Source organism: Phyllobates terribilis, unplaced genomic scaffold (assembly GCF_046119375.1).
Source record: "Phyllobates terribilis strain yellow unplaced genomic scaffold, ASM4611937v1 Scaffold_3__8_contigs__length_932513732, whole genome shotgun sequence".
NCBI lineage: Eukaryota > Metazoa > Chordata > Amphibia > Anura > Dendrobatidae > Phyllobates > Phyllobates terribilis.
In genome coordinates this window covers 490,540,852-490,557,727 of record NW_027362763.1, presented here as the reverse complement: position 1 = coordinate 490,557,727, position 16,876 = coordinate 490,540,852, and positions in this window count along the sequence as shown.

Below are 16,876 nucleotides of genomic sequence, written 5' to 3'. Positions count from 1 at the left end.
AGGTAGTCAATAGGCAAATTCAGGGTCCAGCAACAATAGATCTGAATGTCTGAATTCAGAATACATATAAGTGCATGTCACAAAATTAGAATATCATCAAAAAGTTAATTAATTTCAGTTCTTCAATACAAAAAGTGAACCTCATATATTATATAGCGTCATTACAAACAGAGTGATCTATTTCAAGTGTTTATTTCTGTTAGTGTTGATGATTATGGCTTACAGCCAATGAAAGCACAAAAGTCATTATCTCAGTAAATTTGAATAATTAACAAAAAACACCTGCAAAGGCTTCCTACATGTTTAAAAAGGTCCTTTAGTCTGTCTCAGTAGGCTCCACAATCATAGGGAAGACTGCTGACTTGACAGATGTCCAGAAGGCAGTCATTGACACATTGAGTAAAATCAAAGTAAATTTTGCATTTCATTTGGAAATCAAGGCCCCAGAGTCTTGAGGAAGAATGGAGAGGCACACAATCCAAGCTGCTTGAGGTCTAGTGTGAAGTTTCCACAATCAGTGATGGTTTGGGGAGCCATGTCATCTGCTGGTGTAGATCCACTGTGTTTTATCAAAACCAAATGTAGCGTTGGCATCTCTGTCTGCTGCCCGACAGAGACGCTGATCTACTCATCACCGCGGCTCCGGTCCGGCGTTCCCTGCTCCTCCCCCTGTCCTCTTTGCAGCATCTGACTGGGGTGCGCGCACCGCGCGTAGGTCCCCGGTCTCTGTTCTTAGGGCACACGCGCTCCCTTCCTCTTAAAGGGGACAAGCGCCGTCCTAAAAGTCCCCAGCCAATGGCTGGAGGGTTGCCCCTACTTTACCCACCTCCTCCATAATGGAGGTGCCTGTGCAAAGTTGTTGTTTGTGTGTTAACACTCTCTCCAGCCCTCAGGTTCCCGTGCCCGCCAGCCTGTCTATCAGCTGTGCCCGCCAGCCTGTCTATCAGCCGTGCCCACCAGCCTGTCTATCAGCCGTGCCTGCCAGCCTGTCTATCAGCCGTGCTCGCCAGCCTGTCTATCAGCCGTGCCCGCCTGCCGGTCTACCCGCATCAGAGTGGCACCTGGTTCACCTTCCTGGTCCCTCCTTGGAGTCGACTAAGCCACTGTGTGGCCAGGGTCAGTCTGGGTAGGCACTTAGTTACGCCCCTCTGGTCCCTCCTTGTATCACAGCGCAGAGGTTCCACCTCCCGGATCCGTAACACCAAAGTCGGCGCAGCCGTCTATCAGGAAATTTTAGAGCACTTCATGCTTCCCCCTGCAGACAAGCTTTTTGGAGATGGAAATTTCATTCTCCAGCAGGACTTGGCCCCTGTCCACACTGCCCAAAGTATCAATACCTGGTTTAAAAGCAACAGTATAACTGTGCTTGATTGGCCAGCAAACTCACCTGACCTTAACCCCATAGAGAATCTATGGGGTATTGTCAAGAGGAAGATGAGAGACACCAGACCCAACAATGCAGACGAGCTGAAGGCTGCTATCAAAGCAACCTGGGCTTTGATAACACCTCAGCAGTTCCAGAGGCTGATCGCCTCCATGCTATGCCGCATTGATGCAGTAATTGATGCAAAAGGAGCCCCGACCAAGTATTGAGTGCATTTACTGAACATACATTTCAGTAGGCCAACATTTTGAATTTTAAAAACATTTTTCAAGCTGTTGTTATAAAGTATTCTAATTTACTGCGATAATGACTTTTGTGTTTTCATTGGCTGTAAGTCATAATCATCAACATTTACAGAAATAAACACTTGAAATAGATCACTCTATTTGTAATGACTCTATATAATATGAGTTTCACTTTTTGGATTGAATAACTGAAATAAATTAACTTTTTGATGATATTCTAATTTAGTGAGATGCACCTGTATCACAGAGAACACAACAGACTAAGCTGAAAGCTATGACTGGCAGCTATCTGGGACTGACAGCTTAGTTAAGTAGCTGAGTAATCACTAACAGCAGGGAACACCTGAAGTAAGCTCAGCACCTTCCAGTCTCAGATTGGCCAGCTGAGCTTTCAATCAAAATACCGACAGCTCATTCAGCACGTCCCTGCACTAGACTGAACAACTGAGCTGTCTATTAACATACTGACAGCTCAGCACGCCGGTGCACAAGATTAGATGACTGAGCAGTCATTCACTGCATCTGAGACACACTTAGCAGTGGAATTGTGACATTAATGCTGACCACAATGAAAACCATAAACCATATTACACAATATTTTCCTCAAGATCTGCGTTGCAAAAAAAAAAAAACACTACTAGACAAAAACAAGTTGTGTTGTCATTGAATCAGATGTACCGATCGGCTGCTTCTGTGTTTAAATAGTACATTTTAATAAGCAAAGAATGGCCATTATCTATTATAGCTATATAAATTAGTGTTGGGGTTTTTTGCAATTACATATTCACAAATGATTTTTTATAGCACAATTAGTTTTCTAGAAACATTTACCAAACAGTCATTCCTAAAATGTCTCATTAAGACCAATTATATTTGCTTTCCAATGCAAATAATCATCTAATTTTCCATGGTTTAAGGTCTGTGAATAAATAAGCATTCAGATACATAGATAGAAATAAAAATAATATTCTAATAATGCAAAACTTTTGACATTCACAATTTACATGTGAATAGAAAAGATGAAATATCTGTTAAAATAAATTAGCTGGCAATATTGTGTGACAGCACACTTTATGATTTGAGGTCAGTACTCGGTTATCTCCGGTAGTCCCATTAGGTAGGAATGTAGCGGCAGTGCACATGATCGACCACCACTCCATTCACATGTTGCTCTTCAGAGCTTCGGTTCTTGGGATCGGTTGTGTTCCCAGCTGCCAGACCCCCAGCAATCAGGAAGTTATTCCCTATCATTAAGGTAATGAATAACTTCCAACCATAACACAGTCATTTTAATTTTACTAGTGTCAAGCATCATTTATTTTCTTGTAGCTAACACTTGAAGCTCATGTTTTTTACAGCATGCTGCACACAAGGCTTTTTATTTCTGTAGTATAAAGAACCTATACTGTCTACAGCACATTTGATTCTTGCATTTACATCATTAATAATTCCATCATTATTCATCATGGTCAGATACCACTGTGGCAACAACACTAGAGGCAGATGAAGGTGCAAGTGCCATCCAGACAGCATGGGAAAAATTTCAATGGGTCAATCGGGTATTCCGACTGACAGACCAATTACTGTAGCTGATCTGCAGAAAAATCATAGGATGGATCTGGTGATTAATACACTCCTAGACTATTATTTTTGTATACTTTTTAGATGCTATCCTAGTGTGCCTCTTGGATTTATACTCTGTGTTCTGCCCTAGCTGAATTGCTGACCATTCTCCTGATAAACCGTCTTGAACTGCCTGACTCCTTTCTTTATTGATTTTGTCCATGTACGTAATTGGATCCAATTATGTCCTAGTCTCTGCCTCTCTGGTTCCTTTCTACAGTCAGCAGCTACTGCATAGATGCAACCTAATGTCCCCTACATAGGAATTCAGGAGTTAAAGGGTGAAAACCAGGGAGCCTCTTGACCTGCTAAGTGAAGTGAAAAATGCCAAGTCTAACCATGGAAATTGACACATTGAGAATTGGATTTTTTTTACCAATAATGAAAACTAGCCAAGAGTTTGACTTTAACCTTTTTTTGAAAAAATAGTTTCATGATTGAAGGACCGCTTATTTTTATAGATATTGTGAGAGAAGATATCTACTCTTCCAGGACCTTCCTCCTCAGTAATATATTTATAGCCCCAGATATATTTTGCAATATTAATATTCTTTTTCTGGAATTGAATGGGTGTTCCCAGTCATGATCCCTTGCACCTGTATGCACTATAAGATAGGCGCAGTCTTTCTACAGATTGTGCTGTGTTTATTGTGTATGTTACACCTATAAATTCCTCTGTGTTTCATACCACTCTCCATGCCTCGTTGACATGCTGGCAACCAGGTAGTCAACAATGATGTCACCAATGACACTTTTGTAATGGTGTTCAATTGCCGTAGCTACTAGATGTTGAATTCTAGCAGTCTAGTTAAACAGACAAGGGCTTCTATGATCTAGACGAAGACAGACATAAGATATTCTGCTGCATGATTTCCTGAAATGACAGTTGCACTTTAAAATGTAAATGATTGCTTAAAATTCCGTTGGCGAAAAAAACGCTGCATTTTTTGCATGCGTTTTTGTTGCGCATATTTTCCCACTCATTAGTATTGGTAAAATCTGCTGCAAAAATGCTGCAAGAATTGACATGCTGCAGCTTTAAATCTGCTGCAAACCCAAGGAAAACATAAGCAACATGTGCAACATGTGCTTCAGGAATCTCAGTTATTTTGCTAGTACTAGAAAATTCTTCAGGTTTTGTGACAAAATTGTATGGAAAAAATGCAACAAAAACGCAATGTGTGCACATACACTTAAGTTTTGCTTTTTCGTGTATCAATAATACAAATGAAAACAACAAATTTTGTTATATATCTTATCAGATAAATCTGCTTCTTTGTCCTCCGGGACTGATCATTCTCGATATTCTCAATTCACAGGTAAAATCTGAATTCAGTGAAGACAGACATTCTCATTATGCAGATAGGAAATAACAGTTGGTGCTCATAAAATCCTATGAAAAACTGTAACTGTCATTTCAGGAGAAGTTAAAGCAAAATGTCTGTGTCTACTCTAGCTTCTCCTCCCTCCATCATTTTAAAAGCACCAATTTTCATCTCTGATCTCAGTATTTGGAAAATCTGTCTTCACGGAATACAGATTTTATCAAGGAAACAGATTTTACCAATGAAATAAGACAGAAATCTAGAGCAAATTTCTCTGTTAAGTAATATTACAAAATTCATTCTTTTCATATTGTGGTATAGCGACAAGGTAAAACACAGGATACTGTCTCTTTAAATTTTCAGGTTAGCTTATTTAGCAGTCATAAACTAACCTGGAGTCCATAAAGAAAACACAGCCCATTCAGCTAAAGAGACAAAGCAAAATACAAAACTTGCAGCACAGTCTGCATCTCAGCCAAGGCCTGGCCTCTCACAATTAGCCACACACAGGTTCAACACAGCAAGTGTTAGCTCCTTCCTGGAGCAAAATTTCCCCAGGTACTGAACACCTCTGAGTGTCAGGGCTGACTATTTAAATCCTAGACACTCCCCTGATTGGAGGGATGGTGGATAACGTCCCACCCTGCACTTTTGTTATCCACTGAAAACATTCCCTTGTAAATGTGCATCTATTAACTCTCTTTGCACCTACTTGTGCAGGAGAACTTGCATGTTTTCACATCACTGAGTCTAGGAGTCTCAGGGACACATACCTCCCTTCTGACACACAACCAGTGACCTTGTCACATATTCCCCCCCTCTGCCCAAAGCCAGGGGTTTTGGCATCTTTACTCATTAGACAGGGAAGTCCGGACAGGGCATCGTCATTAGCATGCCGTTTCCCAGGCCTGTGCTATACCAAAAAACTGGAGGGCCAGGAACCACCTGGTCACCCGGGCATTTTTTCCCTTCCATTCCCTCATCCATCTCAGGGGAGCATGGTCTGAGACCAATCTGAGTTTGCGGCCTAATAGGTAGTACCTAAGGGTATCAACTGCCCACTTGACAGCCAGGCACTCCTTTTCCACGATTGCATAATTCTTTTCGTAGGCCGAGAGTTTCCTGCTCAAGTACAGAATGGGGTGTCCCTCCCCATTTACCTCCTGCGATAAGATGGCTCCTATGCCGACGTCTGAAGCGTCCGTCTGGAGTACAAACTCCTTCCGTAAGTCAGGAGCTATCAAGACCGGCTGGTTACAATGGGTACGTTTCAGCTCCTGGAATGCTATCTTTACTTTAGAAGACCACTTAGCCATCACCGTCTTCGTACCTCTACGTAAGTCAGTTAGGGGTGCCTCTATTGTGTAGAAATTTCGGATAAACCGCCGATAATACCCCACGATACCCAGAAAGGCCCGTATCTGTTTCTTGGAGGCCAGTTGCGGGCAATTCTGGATTGCCTCCACCTTGTTCATTTGCGACTTTATTTCGCCCTTCCAAACACATAGCCCAAGCATTTCGCCTCTTCCTTTCCTATGGCACATTTTTTGGGGTTTATGGTAAACCTGGCATTTCTCAATGCATCCAGTACTGCCTGGACCTCCTGCAGGTGGGTTCCCTAATCTGGGCTGAAAATCACGATGTCGTCCAAGTAAGCAGCAGCGTATTTTTTATGTGAGCCCAGAATTCAGTCCATGGCCCTCTGGAAGGTAGCTGGGGCTCCCTGTAGACCGAACAGCGTCCTAGTATATTGAAAACACCCACTGAGTATAGAGAAGGCCGTTTTCTCCTTGGCCCCTAGGGCCAGGCGAATCTGCCAGTACCCCTTTGTTAGGTCCAGGGTAGTGATGTACCTGGCAGACCCCAACCTCTCAGTAACCTCATCAACCCGGCGCATCGGGTAGGCGTCAAACTTGGACACGTCATTTAGCTTCCTGTAATCATTACAGAACCGCCTTCCTCCGTCTGGCTTAGACACAAGAACAATCGGGCTGGACCAGCCGCTCTTAAATTCCTCGATGATGTTCAGGCTCAACATTCTCCTCACCTCCTTGGCGATCACCTCACGGCGGGCTTCTGGAATTCAATACGGCCTTTGGTTCACCCATATGTGCGGTTCCGTCAGGATCTCATGCTGCACAACTTGCGTACATCTGGGCAATTCTGAGAACAGGTCTCGGTTTCTCTGCAAGAGTTCTCGGCACTGTTGTTTCTGGGTCGGTGACAGTGTCTCTGCCACTGTAACATCCTCGTCCTTGGCTTCAGGATTTGCCCCTAGGGATGGAGCTTCTACCAGTTCCCTGTCTCACCATGGCTTCAGTAAGTTGATGTGGTAGATCTGGTACGGCTTCCTTCTACCCGGCTAGTGGACCTTGTAGTTGACTTCACTCAGCTTCTCAACTACTTCGTACGGTCCTTGCCACTTAGCTAGGAACTTACTCTTGACTGTGGGCACCAACACCAATACCCGATCTCCAGGGCTGAATTGTCTCAGCCTTGCGGCCTGATTGTAGACCCTTGCCTAGGCTTCTTGTGACTGTAGAAGGCTCTCCTTCAAGACTGGCAGTACCCTTTTGATGCGGTCCTGCATTTGGGCCACATGCTCGATTACACTCCGATGGGGTGTAACCTCTGCTTCCCAGGTCTCCTTTGCTAGGTCTAGAAGTCCCCGATGGTGTCGTCCATATAGCAGTTAAAACGGCGAGAACCCTATAGAGCTCTAGGGAACTTCCCTAATGGAGAACATCAGGTATGGCAGCAGGCAATACCAGTCTCGCACACCCTTCTCTACAACTTTCCTTAACATCGACTTTAAGGTCTTGTTGAACCGTTCTACCAGTCCGTCTGTCTGCGGGTGGTATACAGTCGTTCAGAGTTGTGTAATTTGGAGAGCTTTACACAATTCTCTCATCACCTTCGATATAAACGGAGTTCCCTGGTCCTTCAGGATCTCCTTTGACAGACCAGTCTGGGAGAAAATATGTACCAGCTCTCTAGCGATACTTCTAGCGGAGGAATTTCTTAACGGTACCTCTTCCGGATATCGCATAGCATAGTCCAATATAACCAGAATGTATTGGTGGCCCCGGGAAGACTTCACCAGGGGCCCAATAAGGTCCATGGCGATCCGGTCAAATGGGACCTCTATGAGAGGTAACGGCACTAGGGGGCTTCGGAAATGGGACACGGGAGCTGTTAGCTAACAGGTGGGACATGACCGGCAGTAGTTCACAATCTCCCGGTGACATCCAGGCCAATAAAACCTTTGTAGGACCCGCTCCCGAGTCTTATCTACCCATAGATGCCCACCCAAGATGTAAGAATGGGCCAGGCCTAACACTCTACTCCTATAGGGTCCTGGCACTACCAACTGCTCTATTACCTCCCCTTTTGGGTTAGTGACCCAATAAAGAAGCTCCCCATTAAGTGCAAAATATGGGAACATCGTGTCAGCCCCCGGCTCCTGAGCAACCCCATTGATCACAAACACATTGTCAAATGCAAATTTCAAGGTGAGATCCTGCATCTGCGCAGTCCCAAAGTTCCCCCCAGACAACCCCAAGTCTGGGACCTCATCTTCCGGGGTCACTACCTCGTCTTTGCCCCCCGCAAGGACACACAGGGGGAAGTCATCTGTCTCTGACTGCGACGGTGATGCATCATCAGGTGACCCGATCCTGGTTGAGACAATTGGCACCCCCGCTTTCCACCAGAAGTCCCAGAACAGACTGAAGTCCCACCCTATTATCACCGGGTGAAGCAGATTCCTAACCAACCCCACCTCATGGGACTCAGCTCCACAGTCAGTGTGTATTGTCACTCTGGCAAGAGGGTAATCCTTTGCGTCTCCAGGGATCACCTGGTGAGGGAGTGTGGCCCTTATGAGAGTCACCAAGCTCCCTGAGTCCAGGAGTCCTGCCACCAGTACCACATTAACAGTCACCGGACATGACTGTGGCCCCTCACCGGGCTGATAGTCCCCACTGCAGGCGTGGTAGGCAAAGTAGGAACAGCGACGTACCAGGCTACAGTCCATCTGTTCAGAGGTCTGAGGGCAGCAGGCAGCTACATGGCCTGGGCCGTGACACTGCCAACAAATAATCTCTCCCGAGGGGACCTTGGGCACCACCTCCCCCGCCCCTTTGGACCTTGGACGCGCAACCCCCCTTTGGGACCCCCAATATGGAGTGGGCTGTTTTCCCATGGAACCCTTGACCCCCTGGTACCTCTCAACCAGTCCGACCAGTTCATCAGCGTTCCGGGGATCGCCATGGGCCACCCAAGTCTGTACCAGCCTCGGTAAGGAGAGCACGAACCGATCCATCACTACTCGCTCTATGATCTGCGCTGGGGTAGAAGACTCTGGTTGCAGTCATTTTTGCAACAGGGCAAACATTTGGGAGCGTGGTGTTTTCTCTCGGTGATAAGCCCAGCGGTGGACACACTGTGGCCTGACAGTCATTGTTACCCCCAAACGTGCCAAAATTTCAGTTTTTCATTTTGGATATTCTCTGGCGTCCTGCAAGGCTAAGTCATAATATGCTTTCTAGGGTTCCCTCGTCAGGTATGGAGCCAACACCTCTGCCCATTGCTCTGGCGGCTGCCTCTCTATTTCGGCGACCCTCTCGAATACCGTCAGAAAAGCTTCTATGTCATCACCCAGAGTCATTTTCTGCAGCGCTCCCCTTACTGCCTTACGGACAGAGAAGTCATCCACTGACCTTATCGTTGGAGCTGCAAGCAAATCAATCTGCTGCTGCTGTTGTCGGCACCGGTCCTGGTGAGCCTGCTGCTGCAGCTGGAGCTGCTGCATAAGCAGTTTGGTGGTCTCCTGTTGCCATCTGCTGTTGCTGTAGCATCTGCTGGTGCTGTGTTTGTTGCTGTTGGTGCAGCGGTTGCTGTGCCTGCAACAAATGCTTAAGGAGGTCCTCCATCTTGTCCGGCGTCACTTTCTGGCTCACAGCTGACTTCACCCAGGACATCCAAGTCTTCCTGTGACAGTCACACATGTTTGCTGGGGGTGTTGCCCGCAATTCTAACACCACTTGTGGTATAGCGATAAACTCGGCTGTATGCAGAGGTAAAACATGGGATACTGTCTCTTTAAATTTTTGGGTCGTTTATTTAGCAGTCATAAACTACCCTGGAGTCCATAAAGAAAACACAGCCCATTTGGCTGTCAACAATGTAACGATTCCACCCCTCAGTATGTCTTAGAACGCAGTGATTGACAGCTCAGTACAGTACTGTACTGTACATCATTTATGACTCAGCTTATCTAAAGCTTTCTGTCCTGCCTGACGGATTGTGTTCATATATTCATATTGTAATCTTTAGCTACACTTCTCAAAAGACTGAAAACAAAATACTAATACAAAAACCATAAAATAGCAGGTTCTTCTCATTGCAGGAATAGGTTGTTTTCTGTAAATTAGAATGAGTAGGACACAACCCTACCTTAACAAGCAGTTTGAGTAGAAATATTTGATATCTTGATCACTGTTATTACAGCATGCAACAGAAATATGAGATGTATTGCTGTTTGACTTTTAAAATGTAGATCAGGTCATGTAAAATAGAGCACTTAGGCAGTAGACTGATGATTGGTGACAAAGTGTGGGATGTAGAATGTGATTTAATGTCAGTATATTCTCACACTGTGCAGACATTTGCTCATACATACTCATGTTTTCCCAGCTAATAATATAATCCAAGATCCTCCAGCTATGTGTTTTTCCCCACCCTAATGGCCTAATATTTCATGCAAACTAACAACATTAACTAGTTTGTTATCTATATAAATTTAGATTATAAAATATGTGCTCACCTAACATGGCTACCATACGGCATACATGTATTTCCAGTTGTGTACTGTATATATAGTAAGCATTATGTTATGGGGAGTTATCACGTGGTTGCTTATAGTCAACAATGTAACGATTCTACTCCTCAGTATGTCTTAGAACGCAGTGATTGACAGCTCAGTCGTCGTCCAGTCTGGTGCAGGGGCATGCTGAGCTGTCTGAGTTTTGATTGACAGCTCAGCCGTCCAATCTGAGACTGGGAGGTGCTGAACTCTCACCAGATTCTCCATATTCCCTTGATTGCTAAGCTATTTAACCCCTTTACAACCCAAGGTGGTTTGCACGTTAATGACCAGGCCAATTTTTAAAATTCTGACCACTGTCACTTTATGAGGTAATTACTCTGGAACGCTTCAACAGATCCCCCTGATTTTGAGAATGTTTTTTCGTGACATATTGTACTTCATGATTGTGGTAAAATTTCTTCGATATCACTTGCATTTATTTGTGAAAAAAATGGAAATTTGGCAAAAATTTTGAAAATTTTGCAATTTTCTAAATTTTAATTTTTATGCCCTTAAATCAGATATGTCACACAAAATAGTTAATAAATAACATTTCTCACATGTCTACTTTACATCAGCACAATTTTGGAACAAAAAAACTTTTTTTTATTAAGGAGCTATAAGGGTTAAAAGTTGACCAGCAATTTCTCATTTTTCCAACAAAATTTAGAAAACCATTTTTATAGGATCCACATCATATTTGAAGTCACTTTGAGGGGTCTTCATGACAGAAAATACCCCCAACTGACACCATTTTGGAAACTAGACCCCTCAGGGAACTTATCTAGATGTGTGGTGAGCACCTTAAGCCCCCAGGTGCTTCACAGAAGTTTATAACATTGAGCCGTAAAAATACAATTTTCACATTTTTCCCACAAAAATGTTTTTCAGCCCCCAATTTTGCATTTTCATAAGGGTAACAGGAGAAATTTCACCATGAAGTTTGTTGTGAAATTTCTCCTGAGTAAGCAGATATCTCATATGTGGGGGAAAACCACTGCTTGGGCGCACAGCAGGGTTCGGAAGGGAAGGAGCGCCATTTGACTTTTTGATTGTAAAATTTGCTTGATTAATTTGCGGACACCATGTTGCGTTTGGAGAGCCCCTGATGTGCCTAAACAGTGGAAACCCCCCACAAGTGACACCATTTTGGAAACTAGACCCCTCAGGGAACTTATCTAGATGTGTGGTGAGCACCTTGAACCCCCAGGTGTTTCACAGAAGTTTAGAACATTGAGCCGTAAAAATAAAATTTTCACATTTTTGCAACAAAAATGTTTTTCAGCTTCCAATTTTGCATTTTCATGAGGGTAACAGGAGGAATTGCACCATGCAATTTGTTGTGCAATTCCTCCTGAGCACGTCAATACCCCATATGTGGGGGAAAACCACTGTTTGGGCGCACGGCAGGGCTCGGAAGGGAATTAGCACCATTTGACTTTTTGAATGTAAAATTTTCTTGAATAATTAGCGGACGCCATGTTGAGTTTGGAGAGCCTCTGATGTGCCTAAACAGTGGAAACCCCCCCAAGTGACACCATTTTGGAAACTAGACCCCTTAGGGAACTTATCTAGATGTGTGGTGAGCACCCTGAACCCCCAAGTGCTTTACAGAAGTTTATAACATGGAGCCATGAAAATAAAAAGATCTAACTTTTTCCTCAAAAATGATGTTTTAGCCCCAATTTTTTTTATTTTCACAAGCGTAAGAGGAGAAAATGGACTCCTTGAGTACGCTAATACCCCATATGTGGGGAAAATACAGTGTTTGGGCGCACGGCAGAGTTCAGAAGGAAAGGAGCACTGTGTGACTTTTTGAATGCAAAATTGTCTGGAATTGAGAGCGGACGCCATGTCGCATTTGGAGAGCCCCTGATGTGCCTAAATAGTGGAAACCCCCCACAAGTGACCCCATTTTGGAAACTACACCCCTCAAGGATTTTATCAAGGAGTATAGTGAACATTTTGAACCCAGAGGTACGACACAGAATTTGATAACATTAGGTCATCATATTGAATAAGTTCTCATTAGTCTTGAGCGCAAGTGCTCACTACTTGAGTTTGCATCGGGTACTCAGGTATGCACCATGTATCGCGCGTGCTCGAGTGACATGCTCGAGTCCCTGCCCGTATGTTTCACGGTTATTAGACACCCAAAAAAAAACATGGCAGGCAATCCCCGCGAGGTTTTTTTGGCCGTCAAGCATATGGGGCGGAGACTCGAGCATGTCACTCGAGCACCCGTGATTCTCAGTGCATACCCGAGCACCCGATGCAAACTCAAGTAGTGAGCACTTGCGCTCAACACTAGTCAAACATATTGTCAGCTTTTTTTTTTTTACTTTTGAAAAAAATCACAACTCTAACTCCAACCCTAATACAACCCCAACCCTAATCTTAGCCCAACCCTAACCCTGGCCCCAACCCCAACCCTAATCCTAGTGCAACCCTAACCCCAACCCCAACCCTAACCCTGGCTCAACCCTAACCCCAACCCCAACCCTAACCCTAGCCCAACCCTAACCGTAGTCCAACCCTAGCCCAACCCTAACCCTAGCCCAACCCTAACCCCAACCCCATCCCCAACCCTAGCCCAAACCTAGCCCAACCCTAACCCTAGCCCAACCCTAAACCCAACCCCAACTCTAGCCCAATCCTAACCCTAACCCCAACCCTAAACTTAGCACAACCCTAACCCTAGAGTTCATTTTTTACGCCGTTCCTCGTGCGGTATAAGTGATTAGACGATTTTATTCTTCTGGTCGGAGCAATTACAGCGATACCAGAATCATATGGGGTTTTTATGATTGACAGCTGTTACACACTAAAATACGCATTTTTTTGTAAAATCTAGTTTTTGCATCACCATATTTTGAGAGCTATAATTTTTAATATTTTGGCTGACAGAGTCATGTGATGGCTTGTTTTTTGCGGGACAAGTTGACGTTTTTATTGGTACCATTTTCATGCACGTGACATTTTTTGATCGCTTTCTATTCCGATTTTTGGGAGGCAGAATAAACAAAAAACAACAATTCAGGAATTGTTTTTTTTTTACATTTTTTATGCTGTTCCGCGTTTGGTAAAATTAATAAGGTAGCTTTATTCTTCGGGTCAGTAAGTTTACAGCGGTACCACATTTATATCGTTCTATGTTTTGGCGCTTTTACATAATAAAAGCTATTTTATAGAAAAAAATATTTTTTTGCATTGCTTTATTCTGATAGCTATAACTTTTTTTATTTTTCGGCTGATGAAGCTGTATGGTGGCTTTTTTTTTGCGGGACAAGATGACGTTTTCAGCGGTACCATTTTTATTTATATTCGTCTTTTTGATTGTGTGTTATTCCATTTTTTGTTTGGCGGTATGATGATAAAGCATTGTTTTTTGCTTCGTTTTTTATTTATTTTTTTAACCGTGTTCACTAAAGGGATTAACTAGTGAGACAGTTTTATAGGTCAGGGTGTTCTGGATGCGGTGATACCAAATATTTTTTTCATAATAATATTTATTGATGGGTACATTATATTTTTATTTTTGGTGGATTATTTTTTTGATTTTCTTTTAATATTTTTACAAATTTTTTTTTCATTTTTTAACACTTTTTTTACTTTTATACTTTGTCCCACTATGGGACTTTCACTTTTTTTTTACTCTGATCGCCTGTATAGCATAGGGATGGAGCACCACGTGAGTATCACGATCACCTCCCCTTGCCCCCGCAATGCTGCGATCGACTTCGAATGTAGCTAAACTACACGATTGCCAATGTATTTGGAGCGTATTTTAACTGGCTTAATAAATGCTATGTTTTATATTTGGGATTGAAAGCTTTCATATCTCTGGATTGCCTCTCCTACTTCATTGTTCTTACCACAGCTGCTCTGACTTGATCTGTATGTGACTTTGGAAGCTCTGAATGCTCCACACCATGGAAGGTGAGTGAATTATCTTTTATTTTTAGCATGTTCATATTCTTACACTTTCCAAAAGGCTAAAGCAAGGGGCTGATAACTCCAGAAGGACAGCACACACAGTCATATTGTCAGACTTGACAACACTGCAGGTTCCAGCCACCCTAACCTTAGTAGCTGGAAAGACCCTGCATCATCCAGAGCTTCTGGTTCCAACATGTCTTCTATCACTAGCACAACCTGCAGAATGAGTACGGAGGCATCTGGCAACAAAAGCTGATGTTGCAGGTCCTGGTGGATATGCGACACCTAGGATCATAAGAAAGAAAATGAAATCATCCTGGATAACCACTTTTAAAAAAGTCTTTGTTGAATTGTAGCATTTACAGTTTGATGTCCATGCAATAATGTAAGTTGCAGCCTTCCTTTGTTACTGGTACATACAAAAATGGCCATGACTAACAGCATGGCAGACATAGGAAATTCCGTAGGACACAGCAACTGAAGGTGCCTTTGGGCAATATAAAAACGGTCTTATAGATAAGGAATAACTAGTAAGCAGTAATTACTGACTGTGATGATAATGATGATGGAGGTTGGCAGGCAAATTGACTGCGACCTAGAAGAAGATTGGTGATGATAAATTACAGAAAAAAGCACAGTCAGAGAAAATAGCAATGGTTATTCTATTCCTTGAAGCCATTTCTAGCCATTGTTGATAAATTTATCTGCTGTATAACATAATGATTAGTTACATGAAAATATACAGTGGGTATGGAAAGTATTCATACCCCCTTTAAATTTTTCACTCTTTGTTTAATTGCAGCCATTTGGTAAATTCTAAAAAGTTAATTTTTTTTCTCATTAAAGTACACTCTGCACCCCATCTTGACTGAAAAAAACCAGAAATGTAGAAATTTTTGCAAATTTATTAAAAAAGAAAAACTGAAATATCACATGGTCATAAGTATTCAGACCCTTTGCTCAGACACTCATATTTAAGTCACATGCTGTCCATTTCCTTGTGATCCTCCATGAGATGGTTATACTCCTTCATTGGAGTCCAGCTGTGTTTAATTAAACTGATAGGACTTGATTTGGAAAGGCACACACCTGTCTATATAAGACCTCACAGCTCACAGTGCATGTCAGACCAAATGAGAATCATGAGCTCAAAGGAACTGCCCAATGAGCTCAGAGACAGAATTGTGGCAAGGCACAGATCTGGCCAAGGTTACAAAAGAATTTCTGCATTACTCAAGGTTCCTAAGAGCACGGTGGCCTCCATAATCCATAAATAGAAGAAGTTTGGGACCACCAGAAGTCTTCCAAGACCTGGCCGTCCAGTCAAACTGAGCAATCGTGGCAGAAGAGCCTTAGTGAGAGAGGTAAAGAAAAACCCCAAGATCACTGTGGCTGAGCTCCAGAAATGCAGTAGGGAGATGGGAGAAAGTTCCACAAAGTCAACTATCACTGCAGCCCTCCACCAGTCGGGCCTTTATGGTAGTGGCCAGACGGAAGCCTCTTCTTAGTGCAAGACATATGAAAGCCCGCATAGAGTTTGCTCAAAAACACATGAAGGACTCCCAGACTATGAGAAATAAGATTCTATGGTCTGATGAGACGAAGTTAGAACTTTTTGGTGATAATTCTAAGCGGTATGTGTGGAGAAAACCAGGCACTGTTCATCACCTGCTCAATACAAACCCAACAGTGAAACATGGTGGTGGCAGCATCATGCTATCGGGGTGTTTTTCAGCTACAGGGACTGGACAAATGGTTGCAATTGAAGGAAACATGAAAGCGGCTAAGTACAGAGATATCCTAGATGAAAACCTCTTCCAGAGTGCTCTGGACCTCAGACTTGGCCGAAGGTTCACCTTCCAACAAGACAATGACCCTGAGCACACAGCTAAAATAACAAAGGAGTGGCTTCAGAACAACTCTGTGACCATTTTTGACTGGCCAAGCCTGAGCCCTGACCTAAACCCAATTGAGCATCTCTGAACAGACCTGAAAATGGCTGTCCACAAACATTCACCATCCAACCTGACGGAACTGGAGAGGATCTTCAAGGAAGAATGGCAGAGGAGCCTCAAATCCAGGTGTGAAAAACTTGTATGATTCCCAAGAAGACTCATGACTGCACTAGCTCAAAAGGGTGCTTCTACTCAAAACTGAGCAAAGGGTCTGAATACTTATGATCATATAATATTTCAGTTTTTCTTTTTTAATAAATTTGCAAAAATGTGTACATTTCTGTTTTTTTTTAGTCAAGATGGGGTGCAGAGTGTACTTTAATGAGGAAACAAAATGAACTTTTTAGAATTTTCCAAATGGCTGCAATGAAACAAAGAGTGAAAAATTTAAAGGGGTCTGAATACTTTCCGTACCCACTGTATAATAAGGCTAAGTTCACATGAGTGGATAAAACATTGTCCACTTTTCATCCTGATAAAACAGATGGTTTTTCATCTGTATTGTCATCCGTATGCAATCCGTATTGCATTCATTT